We start from the raw sequence: 22540 nt of genomic DNA, 5'->3' as shown, positions 1-22540 counted from the left end.
TCCAATTGACTAATGCCTGTACCTGCTCAGGCCTTACCATCCTTAGAACGGCATTGGGCCCCACCAAATATCGCTGTAAATTCTGGCGGCTACTGGGACCTGAGGTAGTTGGTACACTAGGACGTGTGGCTGTGGCTGAACGGCCACGTCCTCTCCCAGCACCAGAGGGTCCACTAACACCACCACGACCATGTCCGCGTCCGCGTCCCTTACTAGATGTTTTCCTCATTGTTACCGTTCACCACAATAAGAAAAATATTATTTGGCCCAATGTATTGAATTCAAATTCAGGCCTTTTTTTACAGACACCTAACACTATCTGGCTATCTATTTAGGTACCGTATTACACTAATACAGGCACAGCAGTAACGACAGATTTAGCTGAATATAAATTGTAGACCTAGTATTTAGGCGCTGGATGACAGGTATACGTTTACAGACAGAATTAGACTTGGAAATGCACGGTAGCGTGTGAAGTCATTGTGGATGACCCTATCAGCACCTTGAATCTAATATACCCTTTTATGGATAGATTTAAAGTAGGCCTGATACAGCAGAAACCACTAATTTAGGGAATTGCTAAGTTGGGAATTATATTTCAACCCAGAACAAAAACTGTGCTTTGACGGACACAAAATAACTTGACCAGCTACAGCAATAACCACAGATTTAGCTGAATATAAATTGTAGGCCTAGTATTTAGGCGCTGGATGACAGGTATACGTTTACGGACAGAATTAGACTTGGAAATGCACGGTAGCTTGTGTGTGAAGTTATTGCGAATGACCCTATCTGCACCTTCAATCTAATATACCCTTTTATGGATAGATTTAAAGTAGGCCTGATACAGCAGAAACCACTGATTTAGGGAATTGCTAAGTTGGGAATTGTATTTCAACCGAGAACAAAAATATATCCTTTGCCAGACAGCAAACAGTATTACAATTGGCTGGCCACAGCTGAAACACCAGATTTAGGGTACTGCTATTTTGGTAATTGTATTTCACCCCTCAATAAAATAGCAAGCACAGCCAAGCCCCTGATGTAGGATATAGCAAAAAAATAACCACACTATTGATGGTTAAATGGACTTGGTGGCAGCTTGCCCCTGATGTAGGCTATAGCAAAAAAATAACCACACTATTGATGGTTAAATGGACTTGGTGGCAGCTTGCCCCTGATGCAGGATATAGCAAAAAAATAACCACACTATTGATGGTTAAATGGACTTGGTGGCAGCTTGTGCTGGTGCACCACAAGACACAAAATGGCCGCCGATCACCCCAGAAAAAAGTGACTGAAAAACGCTCTGGGCAGCCTAAAAACAGTGAGCAATTGAATAGCAGCAGTTCAATGATCCACATCTGTAGATCGATCACTGACTTAAGTGTTTTTGAGGAGTTAATCACTGCCTAATCTCGCCCTAACAGTCGCAGCTGCAACCTCTCCCTACACTGATCAGAGCAGAGTGACATGCGGCGCTACGTGACTCCAGCTTAAATAGAGGCTGGGTCACATGCTGCACTGGCCAATCACAGCCATGCCAATAGTAGGCATGGCTGTGACGGCCTCTTGGGGCAAGTAGTATGACGCTTGTTGATTGGCTGCTTTGCAGCCTTTTAAAAAGCGCCAAGAAAGCGACGAACACCGAACCCGAACCCGGACTTTTACGAAAATGTAAACAGTTCGGGTTTGCTCATCCCTACTTATGATCACCATAGAAGGGAAACTTCTGGGGAAGTATTTTGTGCTGCACTATGATATTTGGTTCTGCTTAGACTGTATTTTTTGCTGCACTATGGTATTTCTGATTCCACCTACTTGTGTTGCCACGCCTTCTGTCAATTTGGACCCACCTGTAACATGGGGTCACTTTTAGTTTTTTATCCAGGGCCACTTTAAATTCTCAGTCCTCCCCTGGTGGCAGCGAAGACCAGATCCCTGTATAGGGTGAAAAACCAAGGAATTGCCAGGATAACACCCTTAGGACTAGCCCAAAGTTAAACAGGTTGGTAACTTGGCACAGTGGGTCCACATCCACTGTCCTTTTTTGCCACGGACCCACTGAAGAAGATGTGGGGAAATATCCTTATTAAAATATAACTTTTATAAGATATGCAATAAAATACAATACACCAGAGGATGCATCAACATTACAGACATACAGACAAAAAGGGGGGTTCTATGATAGATACCCCACTGCTGGTAAAGCAAAGGCAAGTAATGAAACTGCTGCGCCTGTGTAGACGCAAGCAGTCTTACCTGACCAACCAGTTAGCTAGGATCAGATTAGCAGACGTGGTGCCTGGGTATGACGGAGTCCTGTGTAGGCGTGCAGTCAGGGAAGATGATGCTGTGCCCTATCTCACCGTATACTTGGGGGAAGGGGGCTGCTCCCATACTGCCTGTCTACACAGCGCACTCGCCCTGGAAAGGGCAACCCCATCAGGATACCTGTCCCTAGTTATGGACCTGATCACTAGTACTAAAAATATTCAAATTCTACAGACCTCCCGACGTGGCACGTTTCTGTCGTGTCGACTCCTCAGGGGAAATGAGTACATGTAGGAAAAAACAATATGTACCATATGTACCCGCAGGTAAGAAGATGAAAACACTGCAGTCATATGGTTACAAAAAAGTCAGGCTCAACTAGTTAAAATTAAAGCCCAGAAATATGACATCCATGGTGCAGGACTGCCATGCTGCAGAAGGAGAGATGTTCCTCTGCTCGTTGGTGTGTGAGGATTTGGTGGTCCTCGCTAAAGGTAATGTCCCTATAGTTCAGGGGGTTCCTCAACCAATACCAGCCACCGTGATAATACATTCACATTGATAGGTTAAACAATATGATTTTATACTACATGTTTGTTACTATTAGGATGTATAATTTATGTCACGGGTGAGGATGTTTGTGCAGGTGTCTCGCATGAGCCTAATTGTCTTTGTGTCCACCCTACCTCTCAAAACTCCTCCTGGGGGGCGGAGAGATTGGAGCTGGACCCTATTTTAACTTGGAACATGTCAAACATCTCAGATCATGACTAAGAACACTATTGTTCGAAACGCGTTGATTCTCTGGGATTAAGTGGGAGACAGTACCACTGATTGCTGTATCGATATGGAACATGTTGATGAATAAAGATTGGGATTGTTGAGGTGTCTACGCTTGGTGCTGGAGCTTCCTTTTTTACCTGAATTTACATCAAGGACTGGCTTGAGTCCGCCCCGCGCACCGCTACATAGGACATCGGAGGTGAGCTGGCTATTACCCCCATTTTTTCCTACTTTTTATGAACACTGGTGGAGGTAGTTTCTCGTCTCTGGACTGAAGATCACTATCACTATTACTAATATATATATAGTACTACAATTATGTATATTACCAATATGTATATACTCTTAGGGGAATATATCTATATATATAACCTAAAATCTCACAAAAATATTGTGCCTATATTCACACCATGAATTATGAATGCGTGATAGCTGAGTACATAGTAAAAAGCTGAATACATATAGCTTAGTGCATAAAAGGCCAGTGGCGGATACAGGACGAGTCCCTCTATATACTGTATACTCAATCTAATGTTCGGCACTACAAGACTGTAATAAATTAAGGCAATATTCCCATTGAATTACAATAGGAACAAACGGCACTCCACGAACAGAAAGAGCACGTGACCTATGCCTACATCACATGATCGGTGCTATACAACGTGAGACGTCGTCTGTGTAGCGGGAACCACTACACAAATCCATCGGGGACAGAACAGCAGTGCTGCGCAGAGAAACAAGGACGGGATGGGACGCGACTGCCGCCAGCCTGCATACCAAAAGTTCTCTTGTGAGTAGAGACATAACGAACGATTAAGCAACTAATATACTCACCATACTATCCACTATATACTAACCTGTGGAATACAGCAACCTATTTACTCTGCCGAATTAGTCAGCCTAATTGCATATACTGTATACTCAACCTATGAGTACTGACAAATAGAAAGGTATATCAAAGGTTCACACTGTATAACACAGAGACTACAACCCTACCTCTTTTAACAAAGGGAAGGGTGTACTCACGTACGGTGGATTCAAGTGACATTTTTCAGTTTTTTTTTGGGACAAACTTTTTTTAACCTTTTTTTAACCTTTTTAATTATTTGTGGATATACTATTTACCGGTATGTATTTATTCTATGTATTCAGCCTTTGCCTTATGCACAATATAAGCAAATAGATTTCAATTATGTACCCAGCTATCAAATACTACTAATTTACGGTGTATATACTTAGTTTTTTGCACATATTATTCTTATTCAGTTTTTTAACTATGCACTCAGCTATTCAGCACTCATAATTCACAGTGAATCTACTCAACCTTTTATGCTCTAAACTATATGTATTCAGCTTTTTACTATGTACTCAGCTATCAAGCATTCATAATTCATGGTGGGAATATAGGCACAATACTTACAAGATTTTAGGTTATATACCTAGATATATTTCCCTAAGAGTATATACATATTGGTAATATACATAATTGTAGTACTATATATATATATATATATATATATATCAGGAAAAGATTCCACGGCACCTCCAAAGCGTAAAATAAATTCAGGCTTTATTTACCAGACACACAACTTTTCCATCCGCTCCCTGGGATCTTTCTCAAGCAGTGGCAAACTGCTTGAGAAAGATCCCAGGGAGCGGATCAAAACGTTGCGTGTCTGGTAAATAAAGCCTGAATTTATTTTACACTTTGGAGGTACCGTGGAATCTTTTCCTGCTTATTATCTGATGGGGGATCACCTTCTCAGCCGCTGGCACTCCGTCTATACTCAATATACAGCGGTGCTGCCCCAATCTCTTTATTTAGTGCTATACATATATATATATATATATATATATATATATATATATATGAAATAGTGATCTTCAGTCCAGGGATGAGAAACTACCTCCACCAGTGTTCATAAAAAGTAGCAGTAGCTCTATATTTTAATTTTTATTTTATGGGAAAAAGTATAATAAAGATATCTGTACATTTTAACTTAAAATCCAGATGGTGAGTGCCTGTTTTTCTTCTTCCTTTTTAAAAGCATTTAGTGGCCTATTTCAGTACAAAAAGAAAAAATATACGCACTTCACCGGTGCACTTATTTGTGGCAAAAGCGTTTAGTGGCCTATTTCAGTACAGAACAATTTTGTGGGCTAGAGCCTGCTACTGAGCTGACCATCTAAAAAATGTTGTGAGTGAGGGCCTGCTTCTGAGCTGCCCAGCTAAAAAAAATTGTGGGCGAGGGCGTGTTGCTGAGCTGACCTTCTAAAAAAAATTGTGGGCGAGGACCTGCTGCCGAGCTGACCCTCTAAAAATTTTGGGGTGAGGGTCTGCTGCTGAGCTGACCATCTAAAACAGTATGGTTGAGGGCAGGCTGGTGACCCTCAAAAACATTATGGGTGAGGGCCCGCTGCTGAGCTGACCCTCTAAAACATTAGGAGCAAGGGCAGCCTAATAAGCATAATGCGTTTTAGTAGACTGCGCGTATTTCAAGGTAACCACACGAAATCAGAGTATCCATTTATGCACTTATGGGTAAAGTATTAGTCTCCACAGAAATCTTTCTTCCTCCACTGATTGCTATGGAATACCAAAATCACACTGATAGTGAAGTACTGCTACTGTCGGTTGTAAGCACACCTGATATTATACTCACAGGCACACAGTAGTATGCAGGCACCTCAAACAAGCTCTATAGCAGCGAGTGCATCAAAGTCTTTTTGCACGGCTCCTGCTGTTTACCTTTGAATTGCTTAATTAAATCACTTGCGGAAATGGGCACACACGTGGCGCACCTTCACCGGTAGCTCAGGCAAATTGGGGTAGGTTTTGAGAAACCACTGAACCACTAGGTTGAACACGTGGGCTAGGCATGGTATGTGTGTGAGCTTGCCGGAAAAAAAAATATATATATTTGCCGTTCAGCGGTGCAGTTATATGTTCTAAAGCCTTTTGTGGCGTGTACTGTATTAGTGGCAAAAGTAAAATATATTTAGAACAACACATAATGCAACAGCACTCTACAAACCAAATAAAGTACTGTATTGTATTGCAAAGGCTATGCAAAAAAAATTGAGCTGCTTAGCAAATACATTTTGTAAAAAATTATTTGAGCCAAGGCATCTCTATAAGACGGGTCCTAACACTAAACTCCCCTGTTGGGTGCCATACCAGCGACCATGAAACTCAGGATGTGTAGGTCCCACATGCATGCTTGGCCCCTTTTGGTTTATGGCAAAAGTAAAATATATTTGACGTTCAGCGGTGCAGTTATACGTTCTAAAGCCTTTTGTGTTGTGTATAAGTGGAAATAGATTCTATATTTGAGTGTTATTGTGATTTTTAGAATCAGGTCACAATTGTCAGTTTCCATATATTCAGTTTCCACACGGTTGGAATTATATATATTTTTGGGGATTTGTTCAATATAATTATGGGATTTTACTAAAGTATGACGTAAAGTCATGATTTTATTAAAGACACGGAGGCGAGTATTGCTTTAACCTTTCTTTACTTCTACCATAGCAGCAAAGAGAAAAAATGGTATACAAAACGGAAACCATAGTAACAGACTCCTCCCCCTTATCCCAGTATATCCTTCCTTGTCTGTCTGAGCTCTTCCTCTTTCTTTGCGTCTCAACCAGCGCTGGTCAACCGGAACAACAGACGCCGAAACAACCGGGTAACGAAAAAAACCCTTGAACTCGTCGGCTTGGACCGCCACAACTGGACCTCCGACCGGAACTGTGGAACTCCAAAACATGAACTCGTAAGCCTCTCAACCTAGGAAAAAGGAAATAAAGAGAAAAAATCCTCTAAGAGCAAAATCCAGTGCATTAGAAACATAGGATCCACTAACTGGAAAAACAGTAATAACTTCAAAATTCTGACCATAGGGTAAATCAACATTACATACTTACGTCAAACCCCAAGGGTGGGTCCAGGGAGGGCAATACTCGCCTCCGTGTCTTTAATAAAATCATGACTTTACGTCATACTTTAGTAAAATCCCATAATTTTATAACAAGACACGGAGGCTCCTATTGCTTGTTTAAAGTTGAGCCACTACAGAACCAAAAGCATGCGAGACCGGTCGGAAATAAAACTCTCGGAAAGTGGAAGATCTGGACCAATCCGCCAACTTCATAACATCTTCCAAGCGAGCCCCAGACAACGTCATGGAAGTAGCTGTGGCACTGCGGACCGAATGTGCCGTGAAGATAGACGTATCAATCCCGGAAAGGGAAAGAATCCACTTGACCCAGCGAGATAACGTAACACTGGTAACCGGAGCAAACGGGCTGCGAAACGAAATGAATAAGTGGGGAAGAGAAAGAGACCGCAGTGGACGGGTTCTGTCCTCATACTCGCGTAAGCACGCTACAGGACATAGTTGTGGTGAAGACGGAAAACGGGGGTAAGAGACCGACCGGATACTGGTTTTCGTGCGACGGGAAATGTTGAAGTGGACCCCCTCCGGGGTGAAGGATCTAGCGTCCCAATCCAAAGCACGCACATCCGAAACCCTCTTACAGGAGATTAAACAGAATAAAGTGACCAATTTGGCCGATAACTGACGTAACGACAAAAGATCATTTGAGGGCCAACTGATTAGAAATTGCAAGACATCCGACACATCCCAGGTAGACGAAAAGCTGGGCCGAGGTGGTCGGGCCAAACGTGAACCTTTGAGCAAACGACAGACCAGGGGGTGTTGACGGCCGTCCTCACTTTTCGACGGCTGGACGGCCGTCGAAACCGTTATGTCTGGAGGAAATTGCTGACCTAAAGACATTGATGGTGCGGTAAGCCTTCCCTGCCTCGAAAAGTGAGGACAAAAAGGCTAAGATTGAATTGACAGGGGCCGCAACGGGATCCAGAGTCCGGTCGACGCACCAGCGAGACCAAGAACCCCAGGCGGCTCGATAAGCCCGTCTCGTCCCGGGCGCCCAAGCGCAGTCCAATAGAAACCTTCCTGAAAGTCCAGCGCCTCCTTCTGGACTCCCGATATCTTGCAAGCCAGGAGGCGTAGCGACCCGTCCTGCAGGAGTGGGTGAAATTCTCCTGCAGGTCCTCGGAGCAGTGACACCTGAGTGGGAAGGAGAAGCGGAAAGTCCACTAGAAGTTCCAGGATTTGAGGGAACCAGGACTGGGTTCTCCAAAACGGAACAATCAGAACCAGGTTCGCCAACTGCTGACGAACCTGGAGGAGCACCCGTGGGATGAGCGCGAAGGGAGGGAATGCGTACATCCACGCTCCTCCCCAATGTTGAAGCAGAGCGTCCACTGCCTCCGCCAAGGGATCCGGCCTCCAGCTGAAAAACCTGGGTAGTTGGGCATTCAACCGGGAAGCAAATAGGTCGACTGCAAAGGGACCCCATAGAGAAGAAATAGCAGAAAAAACCGTCTCGTCTAACTTCCAGTCGCTGGAGTCCGATATGTATCGAGAACTCCAGTCCGCCAGAGTGTTGTGAAGGCCTGGAAGGAACTCGGCCACCACAGAGATGTTCCTGTCGAGACAGAATTCCCAAAAATCCTTCGCCAAATGGGTCAGAACCACCGACCGTGTGCCACCCATACAATTGACGTACCTGACCGCAGATATGTTGTCCATGCGGAGTCTGATGGCTGAGCTGACCACACCATTGGCAAAACTGCGAATGGCAAACGACCCTGCTAGGAGTTCCAGGGCGTTGATGTGAAGGTGGGATTCTTCTGGAGACCATGGACCGCCTGTGGACACACCACTGCAATGTGCTCCCCATCCGTGCAGGCTCGCATCGGATTCTATGATCAGATCCGGTTGGGGACCCACGATCACTCTGCCATTCCACACTGACAGGTTGTGGATCCACCATCTCATCTCGTCCCTTGTCTCTGCATCCAATGAGACCAAATCTGCGTAAGAGGCCCCCGACCGAAGGTGAGCAATTTTGAGGCGCTGCAACGCCCGATAATGGAGGGGGGCTGGGAAAATGGCCTGTATTGAGGAGGCCAGAAGTCCGATTATCCTTGCCAAGTGCCGTAACGACATCTGAGGTAGGCGTAGAGCATGCTTCAACTCCTTGCGGATAGCCTTGATCTTCGAGAGTGGAAGACTGAGGGACAATTCTTCCGAGTTCACCTGGAACCCCAGGAACTCTATGGATATGGAGGGGATCAAACAGGATTTCTCCTGGTTGACAATGAACCCTAAGTTTGAAACGAGCGACACCGTCAAATGGAGGTGCCTCAACAAGAGAGCCTGTGATTGGGCCATGATCAAGATATCGTCCAGGTAGACGATCAGACGAACACCTCTGCTGCGAAGCCAAGCCACCACAGGGCGCATGATCTTGGTAAAGCACCAGGGGGCGGAGGACAGGCCGAACGGAAGGCAGGTGAAGCGCCAGGCCTGACCGTTCCACAGGAACCGCAGCAGGTCTCTTGAAGAGGGAGACACTGGGACCGTGAGATAGGCGTCTTGGAGATCTATCTTGGCCAACCAATCGCCTGGAAGGAGCAGATCCCTCAAAAGATGGATGCCCTCCATCTTGAAATGTCGGTATTGTACAAAATTGTTCAGGGCTTTCAAATTGATCACCGGGCGCATTTGGCCCCCTTTCTTTTGCACCAGGAAAATACTGCTGATGACACCCCCTCGATTCTCCGGTGCGCGTTCGATCGCGCCCTTCTGCAGAAGGTCTGACAATTCCCTCTGAAATTGGGACCGTGCCGCATTGGACAGTGGTATCGTAGGGGGGGCTGGGATGGAGCTCGGATCGGCAATCAGATCTATTGTGAACCCCTGCACAGTAGAAAGGACCCATTGGTCTGAGGTTATGCCTGACCACACATGAGAAAAGAATCGGAGTCTGCCTCCGACTAAATGGTCTAAAAAAGGAGGGGGACGAAGAACATAACTTACCGAATGGTCGACGGGAGCCTGGATTTCCTCTGAAACCTCGTGACCTGAAGGGAGCGCCTCGTGATGGAAAAAAGGACGGCTGGTGTCTCTGATCCTGGAGGGATGCTCTATAATTAAAGGAGCCTCTGCCGGAACCTCTGGCATGAAAATTGGCACGGCCGGACAGTCGGCCCCTAGAACTGCCGGCCCTGTTGGAAAAACGCCCTTGAAAGACTCGACGCATCGATGTCTGGGCTTTATCAAGGGCCGTGAAGGCTCCTACATATTTCCCTAATTCTTTAATAAAAGAGTCGCCAAATAGCAACCCCTGGGCATCCTTGCCCGCCTCAGTCAATGCCAAGTTCGAGAGCTTTGGCTCGATCTTAATTAGTATTGCCTTCCGCCTTTCAATGGCGAGCGAGGTATTGGTATTACCCGCTACGCATATGGCTCGCTGGGCCCAACCTCTCAACTCTATCGGGTCTACCTGGCTACCTGCCGCGATAGCGGACTCAGCCAAATCGAAAATTTTTGCTAAAGGACCTGTAATGTCCAGTAGCTTGTCTTGGACTGCCTTTAAGGCCGCGTCCAGCCCTTTACGGGGGTTAAACCCCGTCTTCGCCAGAAACTGGACCATCTTCGGATCCACTGATGGCGTCTCGCAGACTTTGTGGGGAATTAAAGGACGAGGGCACTCCGCCCGCAACTTATTACGCGATTCCTTACTAAGCGGATTGCGTATGCGAGCCTCCATATATTGCGCCACATGTGTGGCGGGCATCCATTCCGCGGAGCGGGGATGATGCAGCTCCTCGGGATTAAACAACGGTTCCCCAGACGGATCCAATAAGAGATCCTCTGCCGACCCCTGCTGTAATAACGGGGTTTGCGGGTCTACATTAAGAAGCGGATCCACCGCAATATCCGCCAAATCGTCCTCCACCTCATCCGTCAATTCATAGACGTAGTCATGAGTCTCCTCCTCTGACTCCCTATCAGAGTCTGACCTTGGCTCAGGTAGAGACCTGGCAGTCTTCCATGCCCGCGTTTTCTCTGCCTGGCGGGTACAAGCTCGTTTACGCGACCGAAGCGCGTTGTCTTGGGATGGGGATGGCCCATCAATCTGAGGTGTTCTGGAGACAATAGGAGGTGGTCCTGGAGGTGGGACCAAAACCTGGGCAGTAGTAGTAGGGCACGCCATAAGGGCCTGAGATATAGACTGGGTCAATGCAGATGACATCGAACCCATGGCGGTTATAATGGCATTTGATATGGATCTTTGTAGGGCCACCTCATGGTCGTCCGGGTGAATCACCTCGGACCTCCTATCCTGCGCAGGGGAACCCTGATCTACTTGGGGGGCTTCACTAGGGGCCACAGAGGCAACAGAATTTTCTCTGACAGACATTGTGAAGAAGCAAAGGCAGGGGTTAGTCACCCCGACCGGAGCAGCAAGAATAGCACTAAAGGAAAAAAGAGAAAAAAGGAATCATGAAGCCAACATAGCCAGCTAGTGGAAAGAAAGCGGAATAAAACCGAACTTACAAGTATCAAGAGCAGTGGAGATAACGCCAGGAGACGCGCTGAGCAGAGTGGAATGTCCGGTGCGTGCAGAGCGGGGAATGCAGAGAGATGGCGAAATCTCGCGAGATCTCGCCGTCAGCAGCAGCCGAATAGGGAAAGAGCGCCCGAAATCTCGAACTCGCGAGACTTCGGGCGGGAAGGAGAGGAAGAAGGAACAGAAAGCGCGCGCAATGGCGGCGCAGCCTGAGGTAACGAGGGACAAGGATGAGAGGGCAGAGAACTGACACGCGGGGGGGGGGAAGCGGAGAAGCCGCAAGAAACGTTAAACGGGCAAGCGCCTAAGCAGACGGCCAAAAAAGGTACCTGAAGGAAGAAACATATATATATATATATACGTACACTAGATAAATAAATATATACATGAGAGAAAACGCATCTCCGATAAGAGTCTAATAAGAATCTAATAGAAACCGAACGAAGGTGAAAATCCCATTAACCCAAGCACATATAAATACAAATACACCAGACCCTGAGCAACGCCACAGAGCTGGAGAGTACTTATCTGCCTGGTAGCAGCAAAGAAAGAGGAAGAGCTCAGACAGACAAGGAAGGATATACTGGGATAAGGGGGAGGAGTCTGTTACTATGGTTTCCGTTTTGTATACCATTTTTTCTCTTTGCTGCTATGGTAGAAGTAAAGAAAGGTTAAAGCAATAGGAGCCTCCGTGTCTTGTTATAAAATTAAATCTGCATATATACATGATTACTACAGCAATATATACGGTAAGGCAGCAATCTACCTCTGTGAGGCTTGACTATTAATCGTCTGTTAATGTTCATTTATTTCTTCACACTGTTAAAATAGTATTTTATGGGGGGGACTTCAATTTAATTAAACCAGCACATAGGGGATAAGTACAACAGTAAACAGACTAGGACAGCATTTTACCTGTGATTGTTAATGTGAAATTGACTGTGAGGCTTGGCCCTTAATCATTTGCTAATGCTCATTTATTTTTTGGGATTTGCTCAATTTAATTAAACCATCATTAGTGAAGAGCAGCATGGGAAATAATCATTTTCGTGATATTTCGCAAATTTTTTATCTAATATTCGTGATAAATTTGCAAATTCTAGAATTCATGATCGCCAGTCATTATTTTCTTGATTGCAATAATCTGCAAAGTAATATGCGCGGATTGCGCGTGCAATACAGGCGTGGCTCACTTTTGCTACATTTTTCAAGCTGCTAGAAGTTTCCTGAGACTGGAGAAAATGCACAGTACAGTAATTCCTATCACACTACCTAACACCCTGCACTGGAACCTATCAGCTACACTATCTGACCTACACTGACTATCTCCCTTTAACTATCTGTATTATATATACAGGTGAAACTCGAAAAATTTGAATATCGTGCAAAAGTCCATTTATTTCAGTAATGCAAATTAAAAGCAATTGCATTAATGCAGCTTAAAATTAGAATTTAGTGAAAAGGTTTAATATTCTAGGCTCAAAGTGTCACACTAATAAAGTGTCAGCTAATAAATCTATACCTTCTGAGCAAAGCTTACCTCAAAATTGTGACTTTGGGGTTTAATCCTTCATAATCATTCAAATTATAACAAATAAAGGCTTGATATATCTCGGTTTGCATGTAATAAGTCTATCTCATATGTTAGTTTCACCTTTTAAGTTGCATTACTGAAATAAATGAACTTTGCACGATATTCTAATTTTTTGAGTTTCACCTGTATATATGAGCTAACTATCTAATGTAATTGAATAAGAATCCAGATGACTCAGCAAAGCACAGAGCACAGCAATGATACACTCTCTCTCTCTCTCTCTCTCTCTCTCTCTTAGAACTGCAAAAAACTGCAGAAAATGGCTGCTAGGAAGATTCTTATATAGTAAGGGGTAGGCAACTTTCCAGTTGGTTGCTAGAGATGTTGCTAAGCTCAGACAAAGATATTGCAGCCTTCTCATTGGCCCACAAGTAAGAAGCAGGAGGGTTCTGATGAAAAAATCTAGAATATTCGCGATTACGAAGATATAGCACTACATTCTACATTTTCGCGAATTCTCGAAGTGCCGATATTCGCAATAAAATTTATGATTCGAATATTTGCGATCAACACTAACCATCGTATAGGTGATCAACAACAATACACAGGCCAGCCCAGCACACAAAAGTATCTGTGAGGCAGGGGCGTTGCTAGGGTCTCTAAAGATCTGGGGCCCAAGCCCCAATGGATATGGGCCAGTTCTCTAAATCAACCCTCCCCCCATACTTTCCTGTACATGCTATACAGAAGCACATACCTGACACATCCAGTGTCTCCCAGGTGATGTACCCTATGATGTAGATCTTCTCTGTCATTATCTTCTCCATTCGGTTCGGGCAACTTCTCTCAGCCGCCTCGTCTCTGCAGAGGGTGACACACAGACGTCTTAGCTTCCTCACGTTTCTATCATAATCCCCCAACCTGGAGTCCCCACAGTATCATCCTGCTGCTCGCTGTGTTCCCCAATACCCCCAAATACTATCCTGAAGAAAAATAAATGACTGTCCCCTATAGTAATAGTGCTCCTCATAGTCCCACTAATAGTAATTCCCTTCTAGAATGCCCTCATTAGTAATACTGCCTCCTACAGTGCCCCCAACCGTGATAACGCTCCCCAAGAATGCCTCCATTAGTAGAAGAGCCTTCCAGCATTAATAATGCCCTCACAGAGTCCCTAGTAGAAATAAGGCCCCCTATTCTTTCCCCAGTGGTAAAGAATCTCTCTACAGACCCTTCAGTAGTAATAAGGCCCCCCATAGTGCTCTTAGTAGAAATAAGGCATATCTATAAGTCCCGTCTATAGAGCCCCCCAATAGTAATAAGAATGCCTATAATGACCCCCGAATTTATAATACCCCTACAGTGCCCCCAGTATTTATAATGCCACCTACTGTTATAATGCTCACTCTGAAGTGCCCCCAGTATTTATAATGTCCCCTGCAGTGCCCCCTGTAGTTATATTCCTCCCTCCACCATACAGTCCCATGTAAATACCATCACACCATCTCTCTTGCCCTTCCAAAATACAGTCCCATGTAAATAACATCACTCCCACTCCTCTCCCTTCAGCCCCTCCAATATATAGTCCCATGTAAATAACACTATTTCCCTCCCTCCACCATATAGTCCCATGTAAATAACATCACACCATCTCTCTAGCCTACTCCAATATACAGTCCTGTTGGTTGACAGTTTAGCTTATCTGTGTCGCGTAGTTACCGTGATGGTTGCCGCCGCGTCATAATACGTGCCACCCTAGTTCTCTGTAATATATTGTGCCTACTATGATTGATCCTTCAACCCGCTGATTTCATTGTGGTGTTGATCTAGATGGTCCCACTGATGTTGTTTTTCCTATTTCTAAGTATAATAAATAAACAATTCTTGGTCACCACGGTGACCGGACACACCCCTGATGTGTATTGCAGATGCAGAGTCACATTGTCTGCTCCTTCCCCCTCTTATGCGAGTGACGTGTTCTCAGTCATCACGTCCCAGATCACGTGGATAGGAGTTCGGAGCTGAGCTGCTCGTGCCGGGGAGGATGGGGCGGGTTGTCTGGCTCTGCGCCTGCGCAGTGCACATGCAGGGACGCCAGATACATGCGGTCACACTGAACCACCAATGGTAAGATATTTTAATCAAACAATATTCTAAGTTGTAAATTCTAAAAAAATTTAACCCCTTAGTCACCAGCACGAGCACTTTAGCACTGAGACACAAGTCTACAAATCTATTTTTATAAAGATGTGATACGAATAATATGCATTCACTGTATGTATGAACCTTTCACAGTATGAGTTATTTGGTTTTTAATGTATTTATGCACTTTTGTACTGAGAATATTTATAATGCTTCTGATGTCATGTGATCATGCGTTATATCCATTATGTGTTCAATTATCCACTTAATTTGCACCATGTGATTTGTTTGCACTTTTGGCATTTGGGTATATATACCCAATTTTAATGCTATTGCATTGCTTGAAAAAGGCCTCATTAAGTAGGCAGAAACGTTGCCTGGGAAATAAATTTGGGTCATCACCCCCTCACGAGAATTTGGAGTGCTGCCTCGTTCTTTGGACGTATCTACAGTCGAGGAGAAGCCAGCCTTCCCTGAGGAGTTGCGCCCTATTCACACAGTCTGACTATGCTGCTGCTCTATCTGTGTTGTTTATATATATATATATATATATATATATATAAAAAATATCTTTTTTTAGTAATTACACATTTATTTTGTGCCATACGTTTTTCACAATTACTAAAAAACATAAAATATATAAATTGAATCTCTATTTCAGAAAAGTTTCTGCTGGTATTTGACCTCCCAAGCTTGCACATTAGCGGCAAAGACGTTAAGCACTACACTATACAGCTACATGTTAACCTGCACAGAAATTTAAAATAAGTTTTCTGCTGAATAGGAATACTCACTAAATCAGAAACTACTATGAGGTTTTTCTGTCACAGTTTTAAATTCAGCTTTATAGATGGGTGGATAAGGTTCTTGCCTCTAATGTACAAGCTTGGGAGTTTGAATCCTGGCAGAATTGTTTTAGAAATTAGATTTAAATACACTGGGGTGTCCACAAGAACTGACTCCTTATATGGATATAGCTATATATGGAGTCAGAGCCGAACTCCTAAGCCGAACTAGAGTCCCGACACCCTACCCTCTTCAGAGCAGGGGGTGCCTGGGGTTCTCCCATTGACTTCCACCCAAGCATCGTGAAGTGTTCTACTCGAGCACACAAGCACTTTGGTACTCGCTCAAAACTAGTCACCACCACTGTGTTGGTGTTTTTAACCGTTTTTAATTTATTTGTGTATGCCAATCATGTCTGTGATACATGTTTTATAAAAATGTTATACTATAATCATGATAGATGTGTGATTTGCTTGTTATTTATTGTTGAACCACATATACTTCTATTAGTGTTCTTTGCCTTCAACATACAGTCCCCTGTAAATAGCATCACTCCCTCCCACAGCCGCCATCAACATACAGTCGAATGTAAATAACATCACTCTCTCACACAGCCGCCTCCAACATACAGTCCGATGTAAATAACATCATCCCCTCCCACAGCCGCCTTCAACATACAGTCCCATGTAAATATCACCCTGCCAAAGCCCCCTCCAACATTCTGTCCCATGTAAATAACATCAGTCCCTACTATAGCCACCATCAATAAACATTCCCATTTAAATAACATCACCCTCTCCGCAGCCACCTCCAACACACAGTTCCATGTAAATAACATCACTCCCTTTAGCACTAACATGCAGTCCCAGTTAAATAACCACAACTCCTAGCATTCCTCTGCCTATCCTTCCCTCACATCATATCATGTGGCAGACATCACCTCAGCTTCTTACCCCGGGACTTCTTCTCTTCACTGACCTCCTCTCCTGCGCTGGTCACATAATGGTGACATCATTGCAGGTTCTTCTCAACCACTGCCTGTTTTACTGATCACATGACCTGTGATGTCATCACAGGTCCTTCAGATTTTCCTCAGGACGGCAATACAGCTGTATCTAGCAGGCAGACAGGACATTTGGGGCCTTTTTCACACGAGTGTGTCAGATTGGCTCCAGAAGCGTTCAGTGAAACTCGCAACAAGTTCAGTCAGTTTTGTCTGCAATTGCGTTAAGTTTTTTCCACGCAGGTGCAATGCATTTTTCACTGAAGCCCCATTCACTTCTATGGGGCCAAGGCAGCGTGAAAAATGCTGAAAATAGAACAACGCAGAACTGATGCGTGAAAAAAAAATCTCATGTACACAGACCCATTGAATTGAATTGGTCAGGATTTAGTGCAGGTGCTATGCTTTCACGTAACACATTGCACCTGCGCAGAAAATTCGCTTCTGTCATAGGGGCCTAAGGGTATGTTCGCACTGCTCTTTTTTTCAGCATGGTTTTTGATGCATTTTTATGACACTTTTTTTTAACCAGCTGGTGTTTACTTCACTACAAAACCTCACTTTCAATTTGTGGTTTTTGGAAGGAATATGCACCAATAAAAATGCTGAATATGCGCAAAAAACTTCCATGTGGAACAAGTGCTCCTTCCCATTGAAACAAATTGATGTTTTGAGCCGTTTTTTAGGGGCTGAGTTTGAGGCGGAAATGCTCAACAATAATTGCCAAAAACTTCAGTGTGAACTGACCCTAACAGTACTGTAAAACTTAAAGGGACACTGACAGGCCCAATAAGCATATTTAGATATATATATATATATATATGACTGCACAGGTCTTCTAATGTGTATTAAAATCATATAAGTATACCCCCTGTCCACCTTATAAATACAGTAAACTCATGTTTTATAACCTGAAGTAATCGCTCTTCTTTCTGCCCAAGGGACGGAGTTTCAGCTTCACTTGCGCCCAGCCAGCCTCGCCCCAACCACCGTTTTGAAGCGCCGCCCAGCTCATCAATATTCACTTCGCTGGGCGGCTTCTGCTGTCCCCGACGTTCCGAGATCCCATAGCTTTCTATTGGGCATGCGCCGGATCTCGGAAGGTCAGGGACAGCAGAAGCCACCCAGCGAAGTGAATATTGATGAGCTGGGTGGCGCTTCAAAACGGCGGTTGGGGCGAGGCTGGCTGGGCGCAAGTGAAACTGAAACGTCGCCCCTTGGGCAGAAAGAAGAGCGATTACTTCAGGTTATAAAACATGAGTTTACTGTATTTATAAGGTGGACAGGGGGTATACTTATATGTTTTTAATGCACATTAGAAGACCTGTGCAGTCATATATATATATAGCTAAATATGCTTATTGGGCCTGTCAGTGTCCCTTTAAAGCATCACTGAGTGTTCGTAAAACTTTTGATATAACATATCTAAGGTTTTTATCTATGGAATTCTAAGTGCTAACACTCCCACAAATCACTAGAATGAGGAGAAAGATGCACTCAGGAGACGGAATCGAGATGGGTTCATAAACTTTCAATTGAGTCTGTCTCCTCCAGCGAGAAGAGAGAGTGTTCTTTCTCCTATCTCCTCATTTATCTGTGGGGTTTTAGCATTGAGACCCCTCTCCCAAATCACAACCTTTGATATGTCACTACGCATATCAAAAGTTTTTTGAAAGCTCAGTGACCCTTTACCGAAATATCTATCTGGCCAAATGTGCACATTTATACAATGTTTTGTGTTAACTATTGCAGGTACTAACTGGATGATTGAAATCTTGAATTTAATTAAACACAAAGGTGATTGTGAAAAAAGTAATACTGTACCTATCTATGAGAGATCACCATGGTACGAAACGGTTGGCTCTCTAGAACTAATCCAAAAGATGGAATCTCCAAGAATATTATCTTCCCATCTACCGCCTCACATTTTTGCTAAATCTTTTTTCAAATCGAAGGCAAAAGTAAGTAAAACACGAAACTCTGCTTTGTGAGTCTAGATCCATGATTTTTTTGTTTAGGATAATAGAAATGACATTTATTGGGTATACAAATAGGAAATGGAATACAATACTGAATTCCAAATGCTTCCTTTTCATTTGAGCTCTGTATTGTTTCTTACTGGACTTAGAACCACAAATGACTTGGCACAAACTAAACTGAGCTTCAGAGGTACCAGGTGTAAAGCCAAAGGGTCAGGACCAGGTGAAGTGTAGTAGAAATTGAGGCACTCAGGTTTTTGTTGCAGTTAAGAGTTTTTTTTATTCATATGCATTATTTTCATATTCCAGTTGCCCAATTTATGCTGAAATCAGAAAATAGACAAAGCTGACCGGACGTTTCGGTCTCAAACAGACCTTCCTCAGCGGTTATAAATTATTTTATCTGTGAACAACAAGTACATAGGATATATCGTCATTGACAACCGGTATGAAAAACATAGAAAAATAAAAAAGCAAATAAAAGAATCGATGCATAATATAGACATTACAAAAAAGAAAAAACTATATACAGTGCATAGAGGAACAATCTGATATGTGTCAGGAGGTATATCATATATACATGATTGCAGGTGAATGCAGACATGATTGTAAACAAAAATTGATTGAAATATAATGCACATGATTAAGAATAAAGATATGCTGATGGCAATCAACTTGTACATGATTAAAGATAATAGCAGGTTCTGGTATCTAATCGATAGTATTTTCCATGATCATAACGGACTCCTCCTCTAATATGTGATATACAGGAATACGATTAAGTACCTGTGTGGCATATGTGGTAATCGGCAGGGCGCTGGAGGTGCGGCTTGCAGGCGTGCACGCCTTGATTTTAGAGTGTGTAGGCCGGAAATCATTCCGGTCATGTGATCGAGCCTCACGTGACATCCGGGACGCCAGGATGTGTTCCAAGAGGATGTCATGTGTGCGTAAGTGGCCCGGATTTGCGTTCCACCAGCGAACCCTGTTTGCCAGGGATGATATTCGAATGTGGACATTGTGGATACATACAGTATATTGGCTACATCACGGCGTCCGGGACCTCGGCAGTAAGCAGGGGGACAGTGGTGTACAGCAGCCACTGTTACATCAGATTAATTATATTAAGGAAAATTATCACTCTTAGTGTAATATACGCTGTCCACTAGTCAAATATAGAAATAAATATAGAAATAATTGTGCCATGTGTCCTACCTCCATTAAGGGTGTTGTCTAAGTGAACCCCTCGTTCTTCACAGTACCCCTGATGGTGGGTATAGGCTTTCCCAAGGGAAACACCAGGTCTCTACCTCTTGAGGAGGATTGGCACACGAGGCAGCTAGTCCAGACGGACCAGTAGGTACTAGAGCAAGGTACCAGAGGTACCGACGTATTCAGCACCCTGAGTCATGACTAAGAGCAACAGTGCTGCACTGAAGGATGAGGCAAAGTCAAACAAGCAATAGGTAAGGGAAGGCGGCACAGGTACAGGTACAGGTCAGGCAATTCGGATCGGCAACAGGAGAGTCAAGGCAAGCAGGCAGGGGATCAAGCAGGTAGCAGAGTCCATGTACACAAGCACCGGTCAGGTAAACAGGAACACAAGCAGACATATCAGCAACCTTTGCAGGACACTAGAACCTTGACACTCAGGCATCTGGGAAGGGGCTGAGCCACTTATATATGTGCAGGAGGGCTAGGATTGGTCAGCGAGGTCACATTATCTAACCCATAAAGCACACAAAGTGATGTGCGCCGGCCCTTAAGGAGATGCTACTGGGAACAAGCAGCAAGCATTCTGGGCCAGGGCTGAAAGGAAACTGTGGAGCGGATCCCAGAACAAACAGTACTTGCAAGGACAGAGCCTAGGACTGCAGCGGTGAATGGGGAAGCACTGAACACGGCGCCCGGGACCTCGGCAGTAAGCAGGGGGACAGTGGCGTACAGCAGCCACTGTTACAATTGTCAAGAAACGGCCAGAATGTAGGAGAGGCTGGGGTAATTGCTGCAAGAGCCATCGCACACAGACATATCTGAGACTTGGGCTACAACTGTCGCATTTCTTGTGTCAAGCCACTTATGACCCAAAAACAACATCAGAAGCATCTTATCCGAGCTAAGGATAAAAAGGGTTGGAATGTTGCGCAGTGGTCCAAAGTTCTATTTTCAGATTAAAGTAAATGATGCATCTCGTTTGGAAATCAAGGTCCCAGAGCCTCAGATGAGTGGAGAGGCACAAGTTGCTTGAGGTTCAGTTTGAAGTTTTTACAGTCAGTGATTAGGGATGAGCGAACCCGAACTGTATAGTTTGGGTTCTTACCGAATTTTGGGGTGTCCGTGACACGTACCCGAACCCGAACATTTTAGTAAAAGTCTGGGTTCTGGTTCGGTGTTCGTAGCTTTCTTGGCGCTTTTTGAAAGGCTGCAAAGCATCCAATCAACAAGCGTCATACTACTTGCCCCAAGAGGCCATCACAGCCATGCCTACTATTGGCATGGCTGTGATTGGCCAGTGCAGCATGTGACCCAGCCTCTATTTAAGCTGGAGTCACGTAGCGCCGCACGCCACTCTGCTCTGATCAGTGTAGAGAGAGATTAGGCAGTGATTAACTCCTCCAAAAGACTTAATTCAGTGATCGATCTACAGCTGTGTATCATTGAACTGCTGCTATTTAATTGCTCACTGTTTTTAGGCTGCCCAGAGCGTTTTTCATTCACTTTTTTCTGGGGTGATTGGCGGCCATTTTGTGTCTTGTGGTGCGCCAGCACAAGCTGCCACCAAGTACATTTAACCATCAATAGTGTGGTTATTTTTTGGCTATATCCTACATCAGGGTCAAGCTGTCACCAAGTGCATTTAACCATCAATAGTGTGGTTATTTTTTGGCTATATACTACATATGGGGCAAGCTGTCACCAAGTGCATTTAACCCTCAATAGTGTGGTTGTTTTTTGGCTATATCCTACATATGGGGCAAGCTGTCACCAAGTGCATTTAACCATCAATAGTGTGGTTATTTTTTGGCTATATCCAATATATGGGGCAAGCTGTCACCAAGTGCATTTAACCATCAATAGTGTGGTTATTTTTTGGCTATATCCTACATCAGGTTCAAGCTGTCACCAAGTGCATTTAACCATCAATAGTGTGGTTATTTTTTGGCTATATCCTACATCAGGTTCAAGCTGTCACCAAGTGCATTTAACCATAAATAGTGTGGTTATTTTTTGGCTATATACTACATATGGGGCAAGCTGTCACCAAGTGGATTTAACCCTCAATAGTGAGGTTGTTTTTTGGCTATATCCTACATATGGGGCAAGCTGTCACCAAGTGCATTTAACCATCAATAGTGTGGTTATTTTTTGGCTATATCCTGCATCAGCGGCAAGCTGTCACCAAGTGCATTTAACCATCAATAGTGTGGTTATTTTTTGGCTATATCCCACATCAGGGGCAAGCTGTCACCAAGTGCATTTAACCATCAATAGTGTGGTTATTTTTTGGCTATATCCTACATATGGGGCAAGCTGTCACCAAGTGCATTTAACTATCAATAGTGTGGTTATTTTTTTGGCTATATCCTA

At 44.1% G+C, this 22540-nt stretch overlaps 1 pseudogene; it reads left to right on the top strand.

Moving 5' to 3' along the window:
- Positions 1 to 22540, top strand: part of LOC122926133 — a 91717-nt pseudogene that overhangs the window by 5361 nt on the left and 63816 nt on the right.

The sequence above is a fragment of the Bufo gargarizans genome, chromosome 2 (assembly GCF_014858855.1).
Source record: "Bufo gargarizans isolate SCDJY-AF-19 chromosome 2, ASM1485885v1, whole genome shotgun sequence".
NCBI lineage: Eukaryota > Metazoa > Chordata > Amphibia > Anura > Bufonidae > Bufo > Bufo gargarizans.
Note: the sequence above shows the minus strand (reverse complement) of the source record. Positions and strands in the feature narration are given on the sequence as shown.